The following is a 19871-nucleotide window of genomic DNA, read 5'->3' as shown; positions in this document are numbered from 1 at the left end:
TACCTGAACTGCAACAACCTGCTGACTATCCGTTCATTGTAGTACATGAAAAAGTTGCCCAGGCTTTAGATCTTCAAAATTGTTGGATTTGTAGAGACACCCCAGCGACCCTATTGGCTTTATGAAACACCTGTGCCTATACAAAATTATTCACAAGGAATAGGATGCCTCATATCCAATGTAACCTGGGATTGTGGAGAAGGAAGGATTGGATGGTACCCACGTTGTACCATACTGCCAAATATTCAAGCCCCATACCAAGAGTCTCCTACAGTAGAATACAAAGACAAGGAAAAGGCATTTCCTGTATGTTGAAAGCATTCAGGATATAACCCAGCTTCCCGATACTTAGGACATTTAAAAAGTAACATATTAGAATTTGATAATAGCACAGGGAATTGGAACATAAAAGACAAACAGTTAGTAAGTAGGAACTGGACAGCTAAGGTACGAGGAAAACAAGTAAACTCTACTTTGCATTACTTGAACATCACTGTAGATGAAGAGACACTATTAATAACACCTGATGGTCTTCCATATGATCCATTTATTGAGCAAAAGAATAAGCATGCTAGGGCACCAAATGTGATTTCTAAAATATTAGAATACCCCTTTTGGTCATCTCGCTGCTCATTCATGGCACCATGGGCAAATGTTACGCTTATAAATTCTTCATGGATTTGTTACAAATGGTGTGATCAATTCCAAAACACTTTTCCTGACGGGGTAGGCCTTCCTCTCAGTAAATATCACACATTGGACACACAGTTTCAGGGCGGAATGTATTTTATTTGTGGCACTAAAGCATACAAGGTGCTTCCCCGGCACTGGGAAGGCATGTGTGCTATTTCTTATCTTACACCAAACATTTCAGTCGTGCCACACAATGCAGCCCATGAGCCACTAAATTTATGGAGTTTTGCTCATAGATATAAAAGAGATACACATGCACATATTCTGGAAACTAGACAAGATCTATTCTTTGAACTAATGTGTATATTTATTCCTGGATATGGGGTATATGATTTAGAATTGGCCCTAGTTAATATGTCTGCTGAGCTAGCTGTAGCATTCAATGCAATAAGAGATGCACTTCAACAGTTGCAGATGGAATTTAGCTCAGGAGCTGCCATGGCTATTCAACACCGAATTGCACTTGACCTTCTGACACTACAAGGAGGACTGTGCGTTTTATTCAATTCCTCTTGCTGTTATTTGTTAAACAAAAGTGGAAACATAGCAAGGGATGTGGCACAAATTAAGAATGCACTTCAAATATTCTATGGAGCAGAGAAAAATACAGATTCTGATGACTGTTCCTGGCTATCGTTATGGCTACCAACAGGATGGTTAAAGCTCTTACTTTTAGCGCTACTGGGTATCTTTTTAACAATGGTGATATTTTTGTGTTGTCTTCAGTGTTGCTGCTCCATGGTACAGCAATTGTGTAATAAAAGCATCCATTCAATTTCTGCAGTTAAAATTCTACCTCCTACAGAGCAAGAGCTAGCCTACAAATATCTCCAAATACAACAGGATGTAGAGAAAGCGCACAAAGAAACATTTCAATTAATGGCTATATATATATAATATAAATGCATTGAGTATTAGTATAATGTTGTCTATGTTGAAAAAAGAATACCTCTTGGATGGGTCTACGCCAATATATGCATGTTATTTAAACACTGTGTAATGCTAGTCAAAGATATGTACTTTATCGATACTTTATATTTCTATCATACGTATGTATATTCATATTTTTCTTTACAATGGTATTTGATATTGCTATCAAAAAGGAGGGTTATTGTGAGGAAAAATATATATCTATGTTTTTGGTTTCAGCCAAATAAGTGAACCAATCCCAAATTCTCCTCCACACTATATCAGACCCACTAAGCTAACTAGGTCTGCTCTGACCAAACTGCTTCCTCTGTGCTCCTAAAAACACCCCTCCCTTTACAAATCTATTCAATCCTGATCCCAGGACCTGTATTGCCCTCTTTGACACGTCCTGGGTTAACAGCTGTGAAAAGCCTCTGAATCTTGCAGGTTTGCTTAAAATTGCTTTCTGGTCCCTTGTGCCATTATACAGCTCTATGTCCTAGGCTTGCATGACACTTCTATTTGTATATGTACAACCGTATTTGGCCTTGTCCACATCTTATGATTTTACTGATGACTGCACTTTCTGCCCTATATATTATTCTCTGAAAACCTATGAGGAGCCGAAGAAGCTTGTTCCAAGACGTGACACTGAGTCTGCCTTCTGACTTGGCATGCCAATAAATGGACAAAGGTGCAAGAACATTTCCTGTGTTTTGTGGCAGCTGGGGTCTGTTTGCTTTGCGTCACTCTGAGGAGGGTTGGAGGATTTATTACTGTGAGAAAGTGGCTCTATATATACAGGACCAGAATAAGGTACAGTGTGTATAGAGTCCACAATCCCCAGAGGTATAACAGAGGTTAAAGCCAGGTGTGGCCCTACTCTCTAAAGTGGTAGCTTGGTCGAGCAGTAAGGCAGTACCAGTGGACAGTGTAAAGCATTTGATGTACACACTCAGTCAGCAAAAGGTTTGACACACTCAAAGACAGAATTCCAGGCTGTTGGAAACCGGCTATTTCTGGTAGGCTAAGGCTGATGCCAAAGCCAGGCAGAAACCACCATTCCAGTCAGGGCAAGGAAGTCACACGCCAAGATAACCCCTGCTCACCCTCTAGGTAGCATGGCGCGAGCAGTCTAGGCTAAACTTGGAGGCGATGTGTAAAGCCTTTAAGTCAGCGCACGACAGCAACAACATACTAGGTACACCACAAAAGAGACTCCACACAAGGTTATATTAAAATAACTTTTGTATTGTCAAAACATATCAGATAGAAATCACACATGTACATTGTGCCAACGGGCACGCCAATATTCACAAGGGATTATTTACACAGGACAGGGCCACATGGGCCACTGTCTGAATCAACACTTTGCAGATATAGAAATAATTGTCAGAAATTAGAATAAAAGTATATAAACTTCACTGTAACACAAAGTAACAGTTATAGATCACATCCAGTAACTACTGGGGACAGGTAAGTACCACCTACGCAACCCTAAACCCCTTAGGAGACTGTCACGCAGGGGACCAGGACCTCACTAGGACCACCTGTACTAGAAAGAACAACCCCCTAAGTATCACACAGCATTTAGGGGTCTAAGAGAGAACACATTACCCATGATGCATAGATATACATTCAGAGGAGTAGTAAAGAGAAACACATAATGTATAAACCTACACATTCAGCGGTGTTAAGAATAAAGCACATGATGCAATAAAATTACATTCAGAGGTACCAGAATAATACAGTAGCGCAATAGTCACATGATGTCTAAAAACATTCAGAGGTGCAGGAATAAGACATGATGCAAGAAATCACATTCAGAGGTGCAAGAACCATACAATTGCGCAAAACCTACATAAGCCACCACCCGTGGCAGTCCCTAGGCCAACGGGCCTTGTTGGGGCTAGAACGCCCTGAGTCTCAATGTCAGGGGCCTAAACGATGCAGGGGCCCACTACTTGCTGGGCCCCTGGGAACACTCACAAGGGCCTAAACGTTGCAGCTGGCACTAAGTGCTGCGCAGCTGTGACTGGCCTGGCACCACTGTGCCCTCGCTGTCCCACACAGGGACTCTCTCTCCCACCTGCGCCTAAACGGTGCAGCTGCCCACTAATTGCTGGACAGCTGGAAAATAATCAAAACTGCGCCAGGGCCCTCACTGGCCCTCAGGTGCAAACTGCGCCGAAGGTTGGAGCCACACAGGCTCCGAAAACACTGGTCAAACGTTGGAGCCACACAGGCTCTAAAACACTGGACAATCGTTGGAGCCACACTGGCTCTAAAAACAATAGGCACACGTTGGAGCCACACAGGCTCTAAAAACACTACAACAGCCCTTGGGGCGCCTCGAGGGCTCCAGCCAACGTTGGGGCGACCCACTGCCATCCAGGGCCGCCCTAGATGCCCCCAAAGTCGATCATGCCCCTACGAGCCTAGCAGGCTCTTAGAACCACTGTGGGGTCCGTGGAGCCAAACAGGCTCTTAAGCAAAATATGGCCCCTCTGGGCTCTGCTGAGCTCACACACGTTGGGGCGACCCGCTGCCAACCGGAGCCGCCCTGCCTCTGTGCCAAAGTCCAGTATGCCCCTTGAGCCTCTCTGGGCTCACCAACCGTTGGGGTGACCCACTGCCATCTGGGGCCGCCCTTCTCGCGCCAACTATGCCCCCCTGGATGGAGGGCAGGGCACGGGCCATCAAGAGAGCCTCTGGGGATCTATACATCGCGGGAAGCAGAGAGGAGCGGCCCGCTGCCTCGATCAGACGCGGCCGTCCGCAGAGCTCCCCGCCTACCCCCAGCCCTCCAAGCACTCACCGGGCTGGTCGAGGGGGCTCTGCCTCACACGCGGCTTCCTCCGCTGGGCTCCCCTTTGCCAGCACGGCTCTCTCGGCTCTCGGGCACATCTCCGGTCTCCCTCCACCGCATGGGAGACCGGCACCGACCACCTGCTTCTTCCTCTCGGGGCTCCCTCCTGGTCACGGGAGCCCCGCAGCAGCCGCCGCCGCCATCTTCCGCCCTTCCTTCCTTCTCCTTCCCACCGACTGCGGGGGTGGGACTTCCGGCCGGCCGCGACAGGATTGGCCGGCCGGCCGACCACTTCCGGGTCGCTGCGGGCAGCGCAGCGGCCCTCCTCTTTAGGCAGGCAGGCGGGGAACCACGATCTGAGGGGTGGCACCCTCGCTACGAACAGCACCCCATCAAAGTTGAAGCGCTATTAAGCGTTTGGGGCCAAGTAGCGCTGGGAATACAAATAAAGCGCTCTCCCGCGCTTGGGCAATAAAGCGCTCCAAAGCGCTAGAAAAATAGGCAAAGCGCTCCTAAGCGCTAGAACCCAGGCAGAGCGCTCCCAGGCGCTCAGGGGGAGGCTCAGCGCCTCCAGGCACTAGGAATACAGTTCCAGCGCTCTCCCCACGAGAATGCAGCTCCTCCATGCTGCCAAGGGTCCCAGAGCTTCCCAGGGGTAGAGCCAAGTCTCCCCCTCAGCCCAGGCAGGGTGGAGGGGTCCCCCAGGAGTCCAGGCATCCAGGGGCTGGGCAGCGCCCACCCCTGATAGATTCAAGTCCAGCAAACAAGAACAAGACAAGAAGAACATTTTGGAAGGGGCAGAGCCCCTTCTTATACACAGAAAAGGCTTTGAAGTCATTTGAAGTCTTTGTGTCAGCGAGCCCCTAAGCCCTGGGTGCATCTGGTTTCCCTCTCCTGTCAGCCTCAGGTCAGAGGTGACAGTGGGTCCTCAGGAGGGAGAGCCATCAGGGGTGGGCTGCCAGGCACGGCACGGCACCACCAGAGCTCTTTCCACTCCTCCCTAACAGCAGATGGGGGCCTTTCATCTACGGCTGACTCAGACCCCCCTCCTCCAGACAGTCCATCTACCAGCAGTCCCCGGCATGCCTGGGCCAGGCCCATCAGCCAATCACGTGCTAGCAGACTCACTACACAATTATGCCAACTTCTAAAAGTGGCGCTTCTGGACTAGATACAGCCATGCCACATACACCATTCTGCAGCATTCATTCTCACGAGTTCATACATATCAAACTCGGCCCTGCACTCCCCATGCATCAGGAATCTACCATGGGCATACATATTCCCCATTCATTCCTATGGGAGGGCAGGTCACTCACCATCCATACACAGAGAGCACACGCACTTTACACTGTACCACAGTGAAAAAGTGCGCAGAGGCCTAAAAATCACCAACCCAGGTTCCAAAAACAGGCTAGGAAAAAGCAAAAAGTCACGGGGTGAACCTGCCCAAAGGACCGGGTCCAACACAGGCCAATTGTTTTCATATCAAAGATATAGATTTTTTATTTTCTAGAACCAACATGTATCAAAATATAAAAAATATGAGAGGTCTCGGGTATGTACTTTGCAGAAAGGCAATAAGCTTTGTAAACCCAATAGGTACAGGTACTTTAGTAGTTCCAGGACTGGATCCTGGAGTCAGTCCTGGGGTCTAAGCTGAAAACAATTCAGTAAAAACGTTTTCGGTATTGCAGTGATTTTTCAGGAATATAAAGCTATATTAAAAACTTTTCAACAGGAATCTGGCAATGTTATCCAATGGGAGAAAATTCAGGTGCAGGTAATGTATGATCTTGTTTGTTGTTTTGTAATCCAGTACTGGGCTCCTGGGGCCAGCACTGGGGTCTCATCTTGAAAAAAGTAAGTAATTACGTTTCAGTATTTCGTATGATGTTTAAAGAATATTTCTAGTTTTCAAAAGTAGACACTTAGAAGAAATTTCATAGAAAAGCAGACAATGGGTTCCTACGGAAAAAATACAAGTTACTAGTAAACCCAATAGGGATTACTTTTACAGTTCAGTACTGGGCTACAAGGTACAGTACTGGCTTCTCTCCTGATCACAGGTGAGTACTTCGCAATTCGGAATTCGGATGATTTTATATGAATATTTTAAGTTTTCAAAAGTAGACAGAAGATTTTTCGAGTCAAACCAGTCAATGTTATTCAATGGCAGGTAAGTGAGTTACCGGTTTCCAAGTGAGTACTCGGCTGGCGAGGTTAAGGTTCTGGGCATAGACTCAGGGGTCCCCCAGGGTCAGGTAGGTACAGTTGGTTCACCCTCAGTGGTGCAGGGGCGGCCGAGTGCAGAGGTAGTTAGGCCCGATGTTATCCAATGAGGGGCAGGGGGGCCTCCTGTTGGTGGCTGCTGGCTAGCAGGCCACGCGGCTGTGGGAGCTGGGCTCCTGGTCACTTGCTCAGGACAAATGGGGAAGTAGAATAGGGTACAGGTTGCACTGCCAGGGGCACTCGGGCAGCTGGGTGCAGGGTGCTTTTGAGCCGTCGGGCACTCAATGTTATTCAACGGGAAAGGTAAAAAGGGAACAAAGGCTGCAGACTCGGGGACGGTGATTCTTCAGGTGCGACCACCACTTCGAGAGGTAAGTTGAGTTCCTGGAGAAGAGGTAGGTACTCCAAAGGAAAGCAGAGGGGGTTACAGGGTGACGGTGCAGGGGTGTCTTTGGGTGTCGTAAAATCTTACCCTCGGCTGGTCGCGGTTGGAGGGGTCCCTGGTTCTGAGGCTGCAGGCGTCGTCTGGTTCGTCGAGGAGGGTCTTTGGGGACTGGACTTCGGGTCCAAGTCGCTGGCCGCTCACTTCTGTTTTCTGACCACTGACCCGAGGATTTGCTGAAAGAATTCTTCCCCGTCGATCGCTGGAACTGCACGCCTCCCCTCTCGTCCGCACTCGCTGGTGGGAGCGTCTTCTGCAATCGGCAGAAGCACTCACTGCTCCCAGCTGAGAGCGCTGTGGGTTGAGGCTTGAGGGGCTAGCACATAGAACTACACCGTCCGGGGGACTGCGAGGACCAGCAATCCTAAACTACCGCAGCTGGTGCCTCTTCCCCCGGCGGCCACGCCCACTGCTTCCAGCCCTTATCTTTTGCGACACCCGCTTCGCGGGTGCCGCTCACTTTTGTTTTCTGACCACTGACCCGATGATTTGCTGAGAGAATTCTTCCCCGTCGATCGCTGGAACTGCACGCCTCCCCACTCGTCCGCACTCGCTGGTGGGAGCGTCTTCTGCAATCGGCTGAAGCACTCACTGCTCCCAGCTGAGAGCGCTGTGGGTTGAGGCTTGAGGGGCTAGCACATAGAACTACACCGTCCGGGGGACTGCGAGGACCAGCAATCCTAAACTACCACAGCTGGTGCCTCTTCCCCCGGCGGCCACGCCCACTGCCCTCGCGGCCATAAGTGACGGGCTCATCTCCGCGACGTGGGACGCGCGCGGGACGGAGCACGGGGCGAAGCCCGGGCAAAGGGCGGGCCGTCTGTGGCCGTCCGGGGACGTACAAGGACGGGACGGGCCACCCTATTAACATCTAAATCCACATTTTTCATGTATTGGGCAATTTTGTGATAAGTAATACATCCGATTGCCAGTGTGGTAAGTGTAACAACAAAGATACTGAGACTGAGGCAAAGGGAGACGGTGATTTGTGCTGAAGATTTCATAACAATCACATACAATTCACTGGAGAAAGCACTATTATTTACAACTATCAGGCCTATTCCAGGAAAGTCTAATGGGATTCAAAAATTAAGATCTCGTACAATATTTATGAAGCGAATGGGCACTGAGGAAGCAGTCAGGAAATCCTCTGACAAAGCAGTAAAACAAGGCTGGATAACTAGGACCCCGGCAATTAGTAATTACTTTTCTGCCTTATCATCAAAAAGGGAATTATCTACCCATATTCCGGAAATAGGAAAAAATCTGGATCCTTTTGAAAATATGGAGGAAAAAATGCTTTATTCTTTGAACCAACAACCTACCCAAAATCTAAGTGAACTTGATCTTGAACTTAATCAAAAGATAATCTGCTCATTACAGGAGTTACAATCCCTGGACCATGATGCGATTCACTTAACATCCTCAACTCCAATAAAATGGTCAGGGAGCCCAGATCGTATTGATGATCCACATGGAATCAACTCGAAGTTAGTGGAAAATAATTCAGAAGCACAGTCAAACCCAGACAAGTTACCCAACAGTTCTTCGAAAGAAACATTAGAACAAGATCTAGTACTTGATTCCTCTCTGGACCCTTTCTTTCCTAAAAATATTAATACCACAAATTCCGTAACACCAATGTCAAAGGCCCTTTTTTCTCTACAGGAAATTTTGGAATCGGTCCTTTCTTTTCTAGGACATATTCTGGAAAACTCGGATCAAACTTTAGACGTACAAATTGGTATACTAACGTTTCTAGTAGAGGAGAAAAAGAAAAAAGAATCCGCCGAAGCAATGAAAAAACAACAAACATCGGATACGACGCAATCGCAAAAGAATAACTCAATTAAAATCAACAAAAGTATACAGATACAAACAAAACGTGACTTTAGTACTCAAACATCAGAAATAGAAAAAATAGGAAAACAAATAAAGGAAAATCTGGAAAACCATAAGGATTCCACCATATACTCCCTAAAGAAACTCTTCAGAGAAGAACCCCCAAAAGTTGCCAAACAGTACTCTATTTTTTCGAAATCTACCAAAAAAATGGATTCGCACAAAACTGATTGTGACAAGGGGGATCAGGAAAACGGCACTAAACACATACCTGATGCTGATCAAGGAGAAATAATCTTTAAAATATCAGAAATCCAGGAAGAAGGAAGGAAAAAAAGGAGAAGAAAGCCGATAAGAAGAATTAATAAAAAGAAAACTCGTAAGCTCAAATTTCAAAAACCCATCACACCTCGAAAAATTTGTGAGAGTCAAGATGAAATTACAATCCTTAATATCACCAAAAAAGAGGCATCCAGTGACAGAAAAATCACACAGAAAGTACAATCACTGAATCCAAGAGCTGATGAATATCTTCCGCCAATATTATTTTCAGAAATAGGGCATAGAAACAAAGGAATAGGAGAAGATGATGAGAAGATATCCTTACATGGGGAAGCGAAATCGTCCAAATTTTTACAATTTGAAGAACTTTTTCCCTTCGATAACGTGCCACTCAATCGAGGAAGGATAATCAATCTTCTCCAACAAATACTGCCTCTACAATCTTTGACCAGCAATGAAATAGACCTGGTGATCTTCCCCAAAAAAGAAAATAGCAAAATAGCGATGGTATCCTTTTGGTCATCAGTTCTTCCCGGGATTATTCTTAGTGAAAAGGAGATACTTCATAAATGCGGCAATGACGTAATTGAAATATCTGAATCGAAGGCTAATAAATCTAATAAAAGGTCCAATGGTCCTTTTGGGCCAAACTTTAGTATGCAATCTAAAAATCATTACAAAAATACTCTTGTATCAGAAGATTTAAGATCGATTCATTCAGGGAAGGATACCCTGAAAATCCATGTGAACAATGGTGAAAGGGTAGTCTGGTGCAAAGACTTAGAAGTAAAGGAGGTCAAAAAAACTATAAAGTCTTGGGCTTGGGTCTCGGAGACATTAAACAGTAACAAAATTATTAAATGCCAACAACTTACTGTTTAACAATGGCTTGAAGATTACCTCGTGGAATATGGCTGGAAAAACAAAGTATAAAATGATTGAAGCTACCATAAATCAACCTGACATCTTGATTCTACAGGAAACCTGGGCAACAAAATCTTTCTTCCATAAAGGCTACTATGTTTATGATATTCCTGCAAAAGCAACAAATCGGGGCCATGCAAAGGGTGGACTGGCAATCTAATCAGGGAGGAATACTTATGGGCTCAAAAGATCGTCGAGACTAATTCCGATAATCTTCAATGCATTGAGGTATCATTAAAAACACACATCACAGCCCCACCAAAGGCAATCCTGCTCTTTAATGTATATGCCCCACCTGGCACTAACCAAGACGCCCTATTTGCGGATATTATGGAAACAATCTCTCAGATAATAGAAGACCGATTATATCTGTCATATATAATCATGGGTGATCTTAATGGAAAAATCTCTAACTGTGAAATTAGAAAGTGGGTAAACCTATATAAAGAAGAATCACTGGAAATATCCATTCCAAAATTCCCCAAAGGAATAAACTCAGATAAAAGAGGCAAATTGCTATTATCATTACTTTCAAATCTAAATGGGACAATCTTGAATGGCAATGTAGAAGGAGATACACCGGCATCGTACACTAGACGAGGAAATGGAACCTTCTCAATTATCGACTACATAATCTGTGGTATGGAATTATTGGAGACAGTTACGTATTTGCATTCCAACTTCATCGATGAAAGTGATCACGCACTTTTACATCTATCCACTCATTGGATGGCCAACCATTCCTCTACAAGCCAGATCATATTCTATAATAGTACAATCCTGGTAAAAGCTGATCAGAGGCGGATTTTTTGGAATTCATCAACCTTGGACAATATATCCGCTCTGATTACACATACTCAACTTCTAACAAAAACATATTCAGATGATCCAATAACAAATTTTGAATACATAGTTAACAAACTTAAATGTGCTCTTCTAGATAAGTTACAACAGGTCTCAACATTAAAAAATAAGAAGAACAACAAAAATAAAAACTGGAATACACCTACTGCTAAAATACTTAATAAATTCATACAAGCTCAATACCTGAATTTTTCTCAATCAACTCAGGCAGAAATTAATACATTAAAAAATCAATTAAGAAGAGAGAAGCACAGCTACAAAAGAACGTTGCAAGACCGTAATTGGGTTGATATCCAAATAGCCGCTAAAAAATATAATCAGAGAGAATATTGGTCCCTAATTGCTAAAATAACTGGAACAAAAAAGAAACTTCAAGCAATTCCGGTCCCTCCTTATGACTGGGTAATTTACTTGAGTGATCTATATAAGGCAAACCCAACCAATCCTGATGAAAAGGACGTGGAAAAGACCATGGAAAAGAATAATTCCCCGATTACAAACACCTCAGCATTCTCTATAGCAATGCATATTCGAAAAGCAAAAAGCACTGGTGCCTCAGGCCCTGACCAAATACCCATCAAGGTCCTGCAAGCAGACCCCAAGGAGTGAGTCAGATGCTATCACCCCTCTTTAATTACATCTTTAAAACTAGGAAAATACCAAAGTCATGGCAAGGGAGCATCATTATCCCTATTTATAAAAAGGGGAACAAAAACATAGCCGGCAACTATCGCCAAATAGCACTGATGGATGCTACAGGGAAAATCTTTGCCGCAGAGGTATTGGATCGACTAAAAGACTGGGCTTTCTCGCTGGGTTTAATACCCAAGTTTCAAGCAGGTTTTAGACCTAATCATTCTGTCATTGACAATATTTCAATTCTCCAGACCATTCTTGACAAATATATAGTACGGAAATCTCAGTCTGTATATGCAGCATTCATAGACTATTCTACCGCTTTTGATCGTGTCGACAGACCAACTTTATGGAACAAACTAAGGAGACTAGGAATACCGGAACAACTGCTGCAGATTATAATTAATCTCCATACCAACACATGGTGTCAAGTGCAAATGGGGTGTGAAAAAGGTTTGACTAAAACAATTAAAACGGCTAATGGACTCAAACAAGGGTGCCTTTTAGCTCCGATACTATTCTCACTATACCTCAGTGACCTGCCATATCATCTACAACAAGGTTCAAGTCTGCCTCCAAAGATCGCTGCACAAAGTATACACGCCCTGCTTTACGCTGACGACATTGTGATGTTGGACCTTACGCCCTTTGGTTTACAAAAGCTCCTAGATATTTTACATAAATATTCAAAGGACAATTTCCTAATTCCAAATTTAACGAAAACAAAAGTTGTTTCCTTCTCTGGCAGGAAACAAAGTGCTAAGTATTGTTGGAGGCTAGGCGGAGAAAAAGTAGAAGAGGTTGATGAATACACCTACCTCGGTAGGATCTTCTCAAAGAATTAAAAAAATACAAAGCAGATAAATAACTTAAAAAGGAAATCGGAACTACATGCCGGGGCCCTCTCCAGACTCTACTCTGCTACAGGGAACAGGCATTTCTCTTCACTGCTAAAAATATACAGAGTAAAAATTCCCCGTTTTATCTTACGCTATGGAGCACATCCCTATAAAACAGTGGGCTTATATGGACCAAAAAGAAGGGAAAATCCTGAAAAAAATCTTGAAGGTCTCAGAATCCACACCGGTCCAAGCTCTAAGACTAGAATTCTCACTTACAAGTTCCTATGCTATAGCTGTTGCTAATGTTATCAGGTGGGCCTATAATCTCCTTCACGCAAAAGAAGAAACACTACGTTCCCTGCTTAAAATCGAGACTTTTGAATTAGATGCTTCAAAGCAAACATTCTTCAGGAATATGACTGTGGTATTCCAAATTGCCAAAATCAGTACGGATATTTTGCTCACCTGGTCAGCCTCGCAATTGAAACATTTTTTAAAATGTTTTACCCCTAAACTGAGTTATGAACTTGACTTCACACATTGTAACAAATTATCTACTTATAAACTCTTCGTTGATTCATTGGAGTACAAGCATGTACAGCCATACATAGGGTTTTCCCTCACACATGGTGCAAGGAGGGTAATTACAATGCTGCGATTAGGAATCCTACCAGTGTTAACCTTTACATCAAGATGGTCACCCGGTGGATCCCCATTATGTACCCTTTGTCAAGGGGGTGACCAGAACATCGAGCACCTCCTATTTGTATGCCCTAGCTCCAATGTAGTAACAGCACGGTCAAGATTTCTAGAGTCCATATACCGCAAATGTAGAATTTTAACAGTAAAGGAACTATTATTGGTGTGTAAACAGCCACCAAATGAATTTGTATGTTATAACTTCTATAAATTTTTAAAATCCTTTTTAACATTATATTAATTTGTAATGAATTTTCTTTTGTAAATTGTCTTATATAATATTTGTGGTCCTCAGTTGAGTACCGAAACAAATAAAAACTTTTTGACTTTGACTTTGGGGGGACATCCTCGTGGTCTTGGATCACTCTGGCACGGGCCGGGCTCGGCGGGTGCAGAGTGGCCAGGCCTTGAGCTTCCTGGCTGGCACAAGGGGTTAGTTGTTGAAGTAGTACCTCTGCTTGTGGGAGTCCCAGTCTTTAAGAGGGTCAAGGCAGGCAGGTCCTCAGGGTGTCCCAGGTGGCTGTCCGCAGGAGTTGCCGGGATTAAGCAGGAGTAGGTTCCAGGTTCGACAGGCCGGTAGGGCTGGGGCCAAGTCAGTGGGTGTCGTCCTGTTGTTAGCAGCTGCACGGCGGGTCTTCTTCCTCTTGATCTTCTTTCTTCTTTTCTTATCGGGATCTGAGGAAGGAAGGTTCAGGGAACCCTAGATACTGAATTTAGGGGTGTTACAGGTAGGGAAAGGGCAGGGATCAATAGGTCTCTGTCCTGGGGTGGTTACACCCCCTAGCCTGCTCATCTCCTGTGGGAGGGGGGCAGGAGCTTAGCTCTCACTATAACATTTCAACCTTTGCTTGAGGAGAGCACACAAAGCATAGCCAGGGCACTGATTCAAAATGCCCTACATTTGGATAAACTAAATGGATTTTCTCTAAAATGGAGAAAAATTGACCCTCAAAAAATCTTAAAGCTAGTCATAAATAGGGAATATAGCTCAATTCTTAAATGCCTAGATTTATCGGCTAGCAGTGAAGAAGTAATAACAAACTTTAAGTTGGTCATAGAAGCAATAAACGCCGCACTATTTGTAAAATCTAAAAACACTCAGGACAAGAAAGCGGGGTGGTTTAACCATATATGTACAGCTGCGCACTCTAAACTGAAGGTCGCATTAGGAAACCCTAAAAGGGTGCTCCAAGAGATAGCAACTTTGAGATAGGAGTATAAAACTGCTCTAAAGGAAAGGAAAACAGAACTTAAACAGGCCTTATGGGAACAGTTACATAGGAGCTGCACCGTTAAAAATAGCTCTGCATTCTGGGCAGTGGTAAAATCTCCTTTTTTAACAGACCAAGAGAATCAACCATCTATTGATATGGCAATCGACGAATCGACCTGGGTCGATCATTTTTCTAAGATATTCGGAGAGGGACCATCGGACGCAACCGTACATTCTACTGTCGTTCCACTTACCCCTACCTATCCAATGGAAATAGATATTGACCTTGCTGAAGTCCAACTAGCCATCAAGGTCAGTAAAAGTAATAAAGCCCCGGGACCCGATGGTGTCCCAGTAGATCTATTCAAAGATAATCAAGATCTCTGGGCACGACTACTCACAAGGGTCCTTAAGGCAACTTGTGAGGTGGGACTATTGGACTCATGCTCCAAATCAATTTTGGTCCCCATTTTTAAAAAGGGGAACCCTCAGGAGGTATCATGTTACCGTCCAATCTCCCTGCTGGACTCACTGGGTAAAGTCGCGGGCAGGATTATCCTGGAGCGACTGCAGCAGTGGGCGGAGGATGGCAGGATACTTTCAGATATCCAGTTCGGTTTCAGGGAGGGTTTAGGGACAGTGGAACAGGCATAACATTTAACGTTGCTTGCAGAGAAATATGTACGTGCAAAAGTGGGCAGTATTCACATGGTATATGTGGATCTGTCCGCAGCCTTTGATTGCATCTGTCACAACTAACTGTGGTCAATACTGCTGAATATGGGGGTGGATCTACATTTGGTAAATTTCCTATGCGAACTTTATACAAATGCCACAGCCAAGGTGAGGTTTGGCGCTAAAGGGGAGTTATCGGCATCATTTGGAGTGGAAAGGGGGGTGAGACAAGGATGTGTCTTGGCTCCCTTTCTTTTCACGCTTTATACCAATGGCCTAGAACAAGCCATGCTGAATGGGAGCCAGGACCTTCCTCAAGTTAATAATCACCCGGTCCCGGCATTGCTCTATGCAGACGATGCCGTGGCACTGGCACGTACTCCCCTAGAGCTCCAGAAGGCCCTAAACAGGTATTCCCAATTTATGGGTGATTTGGATTTACGTATCAATATTAAAAAAACTTTTGTTATGAGTGTTGGTCCAGTTAAACAAAAACGAAAAAGTATATTCTTAAACAAGGAGAAACTGGAAGAAACACCACATTATCCATATCTAGGTATAACTATTGACCATAAATTAAATTGGGTTACCGCAATAGAGTCCAGAAAATTCCATCTGGCAAGAACTATTATGGCTCTGGTAAATTTCTCAAAAAAACTAGGAAGGAGAACACCAGCAGAACTCCTAAAGACATACAGAGCCAAATGTCAGTCAGTGGCGTTATACGGCGCAGGAGTGTGGGGGTATGCGAACACTAAAAATTTACAACTAGCAGAAAATACATTTCTTCGATTTCTTCTAGTTCTACCCAAAAGTACATCCACTCTTGTCTGCCATACTGAACTGGGAATCTCCTATATCACGGACCTAGTAAAAATACAGCCACTTCTTCTCTGGCATCGTATATGGGCGGGGGGAAAAAACACACTTACCCAGCACATTATTCTTGATTGCATATCCATGGACCACTCACTTAAGATAGGTTGGTTGGCCTGTATAAAAGGCTTTCTACATGACCTAGGATTGGAAAAACACTATTTGGATCCTATAACAATCCAGTCATTATCTAGAAAGGCCTTACAGGCACTCTCTCTGGCTCATCTAGAAGAAATTCGATTAGTGAATGAAGCCCCCAAACCATCTGTTCAACACAGTGTAGCTGTACAGATAACTACATCAATTCAGCCTTACTTAACCTATGATCTAACTATCTTTGAGAGATTTCTCTTAATAAGATTTAGGTTAAACATTTTCCACCGTTTGGTCGCTTTCCCGGAACCAGGGGCGGCTCTAGGCTCATGGTGGCCCTGGGCAGGGAGCGTAGGTAGGGGGCCCCGGAAGAGGCGCGGAGGCTTATATCTTTGGAAGGCGTTAGTGTGTTACCTTGACGACCCCGACCATAAGGTAGCAAGCCTTAAATATAATGAGATGGCGCTTCCTCTGAAATAATCCTAGTCTAATATCATGTGATGTACCTTTATTAATGTCACCAAAACCAAAGGACACTGCTCCTATGCAATTTTTTTACATACATTTAAAAGTATTGAAAACAAGGCAGGGTTGAACTTGAAGAATATTATTTCTAGTTTGGAAGCAATAGTTAATTACGATACAGTTATGATGCAACACAACTTGCAACAAGACCTGCCACTGGGGCCACCACGCAAATATGTATCCATCCTGAGGATTATTATATTAAGGATATATATTGCCGTGGCGGCCCCTGGGATTTGGTGGCCCTGTGCAGGTGCACAGCTTGCACATGCCTAAGGCCGGCCCTGCCGGAACAAAATAACTGGGATTCTGTTTTATCTTTATGTCCTTGTGATGAGTCCTCAACTCAGGCCACTATTCACACCTTCTTTTTTTGTAAGTTCTATAGAGAGCATAGAAAGAACTGGCTTATACCACTATTAAGATATGTTGGAATAAGAAGATGTCGTCCGGCCTTGCTATTTTTACAATCACTGAGTGAGGAGTGGATGTTGAAAATTATTGTAAATTTTTTAAATGTATTTCCCGCCATCGATTGAATTTGTAGCTGAATTCTGATAAATATGAAATCAATAGAGTAAAACGGGACCGATGTCTCTGTAAATACTTTTAATTAATTTTAATTATTTATAATGTATTTGTTTTTTATACGTAAAATTTGTATCAAGTGTCAGTATTTCGTTTTAAAGTCGATCACGAAATGTAAATGTAACTGCTTTTATGGTTTTTACCTGCTAAAAACCAAATAATACTTGACTTGACCTATCGGGATCTGAGGAAGGAAGGTTCAGGGAACCCTAAATACTGAATTTAGGGGTGTTACAGGTAGGGCAAGGGCAGGGATCAATAGGTCTCTGTCCTGGGGTGGGTACACCCCCTAGCCTGCTCCTCTCCTGTGGGAGGGGGGCAGGAGCCTAGCTGTGGTTGGGCATGGTTCCCCATCTTCAAGATGGCCGGAGCCCGGGTTTGTGCTTTACCTCGTCTCTCCCACCTGAGGGGTGGGGTTGGCACAGGCTGGCACAACCCCCCTTCCTGACGTAGTTTTTCCCACCAGCCTTCCCGCCAGAGTGGGGGTCAGGACTGGTGGGGGACAGTTGCTGGTTACAGCAAATGGTCGCCTTTGAAGCTTCCCCCTGTCCATCCTGTGGGAGGAGACCTAGCACCTCGCCCAGGATGTGCATTGTTGCAGGCCCAGGAGAACGGGGAGCTCTCCACCCAGGGGTCCAGCAACATGTCTGCTGTGTGGCAGCCTCTGCAGCCACTCAGCCCAGACGTGGATTGTAGGTTAGGTTTCAGGGGGCATCTCTAAGATGCCCTCTGTGGTGCATTTCTCATTAAATACCACACTGGCATCAGTGGGGATTTAATGTGCTGAGAAGTTTGATACCAAACTTGTCAGTCGTCACTGTAGCCATTGTGGTGTTGTGGAGTTTGTAATGTCGACCTCCAAGCACCATATACTCTCAATTGCATCACTGCACTTACAGTGCCCAGGAATGGCCCTGGGTACTGTAGGGGCACAGGGCTTATGCACCTGTGCCCACACCACGGGCATAGGGCACCCAGCTAGAGGGGTGACTGATGTATGCCAGGGCAGTGGGTTTGTGGGCATGGCACACAGGGATGTATGCCATGTCGACTCTGTGTTTAGTTCTGTTCTAAGGCACTCAGCCTGCAAATGCAGTGTGTGGGTGCCAGGGTACAGGGCCCCTAAGAGTGGCACAATAAGTGCTGCAGCCCTTAGGGGTCTACTCTGGTTACCATGCCCTGGGTACCTAGGGTACCATTTACTAGGGGCTGACAGGTGGCCAGTGATGCCAATTGGGTTTCAGTTTCAACACCATTTTAGGGAAGGAACACAGGCCCTGGGTACCTGGTTGGCAGGAGCCAAGGGCACACTCACACAACAGCAGTCAGAAAAAAGTAGGGGCATACCAATGCAAGAAAGATGGCGCTTTCTCTCAATTACCCAACATAATGGATTTATTACCCAACATGCACGATTAAACTGGGGCAAAAGTGAAGATCTTTCCATCTCTCGGAGCATGACCAGGGCTGACATCGATGGGTATCAGTTCCAGTGGAAACCGTTTCACATCAAATATTTCAGGATTTTTGTTAACAGAGGACTAGAATGAATGGTGGTGGACAACCTTGAGCCACTTGTGGATAGAATCTACCTAGACTATGCTAAGCGGACCCAAATAATATATCACTGTGGGGAAGGACAAAGGAGGTAAAAATGGTGGCACTCCCAAGACTCACCAAAGTGTTGGGTATGTTACCTCATGACCAAGATTACCCCGCTGCGTGTCGGGATCAAGAGTGTTCTCATACAATGCCTGCTAGGGTGCCAGGCACTCTACCAGTCTGACGTGTCCATGCTTCCAACTGTGAATACCATAATTCAGGCCATGATTAAAAATTGGACTCGGGCTCATAGACTCCTCATGGTGGATGCTCACCTACATGCAACAGCGCCATTATTGCATAATGCTGAATTATACATTGGAGGCATTGCTCTCAAATGAGATCGGCAGGTGGTGCTTGGCAGGAATTCTGTCCCTACACCTTGTTATAATGGAGGGGGTTCCCAAACCCTTTGAGACAACCTGCAAGAAGTTTCACCTACTCCAAACCCAGTGGTGATGGTACACACAACTGTAACACTACTTCTCCAGTGGAGTGGGGACAAGCCCTTGGTAAATGGGTACTTGCAAAAATGTTCCTATGGGCAATAAAGTTTGATCTGTGGTGTGACCAAGGGCTGCATTGATGCCAGCAGGGTGGTGATTGGGGGGAGTTTGGGGGACTGTAAGGAGGGTGTAGGGGAAGTTAATCATGTATATCTAGTGACTGTATTGCACACTATAGAACCAGAAAACCTGGAATCAATCCCAGCTTCCCCACACAACCAAATTGTGTGACACTAGGCAATTGTTTTAGTTCATATTCCCTTCTTTTTCTTCATTATCACATATAAGAGGACCTTGAAATACAAAACTCCAGGAAGTGCACTGTATGAAACATTCTCCTGTGTTTGATTTACTTAACTATAATGTTGTCCATGCATAATAGCAAACCAGGTCACCCAAAAAGTGCACATAATAAGTGACTTGCTTCTTAGTTCACTATTGTGATTGTTGGCAGTGTGGATGGAAGGAATCATAAATATTTCTTAAATTCATGTTTGAAAAATATGACTTCTCAATACAATGATATAATGTGATATACTAAAGTGAAACTGTTCTGCATGTTAATCAAACACACATTTTTTAATTTTGAAGAGACTTTATAATTATTTCATAAATTTGT

This window comes from Lissotriton helveticus, chromosome 9 (genome assembly GCF_964261635.1).
Source record: "Lissotriton helveticus chromosome 9, aLisHel1.1, whole genome shotgun sequence".
Lineage (NCBI taxonomy): Eukaryota > Metazoa > Chordata > Amphibia > Caudata > Salamandridae > Lissotriton > Lissotriton helveticus.
This window is presented reverse-complemented; position numbering follows the sequence as displayed.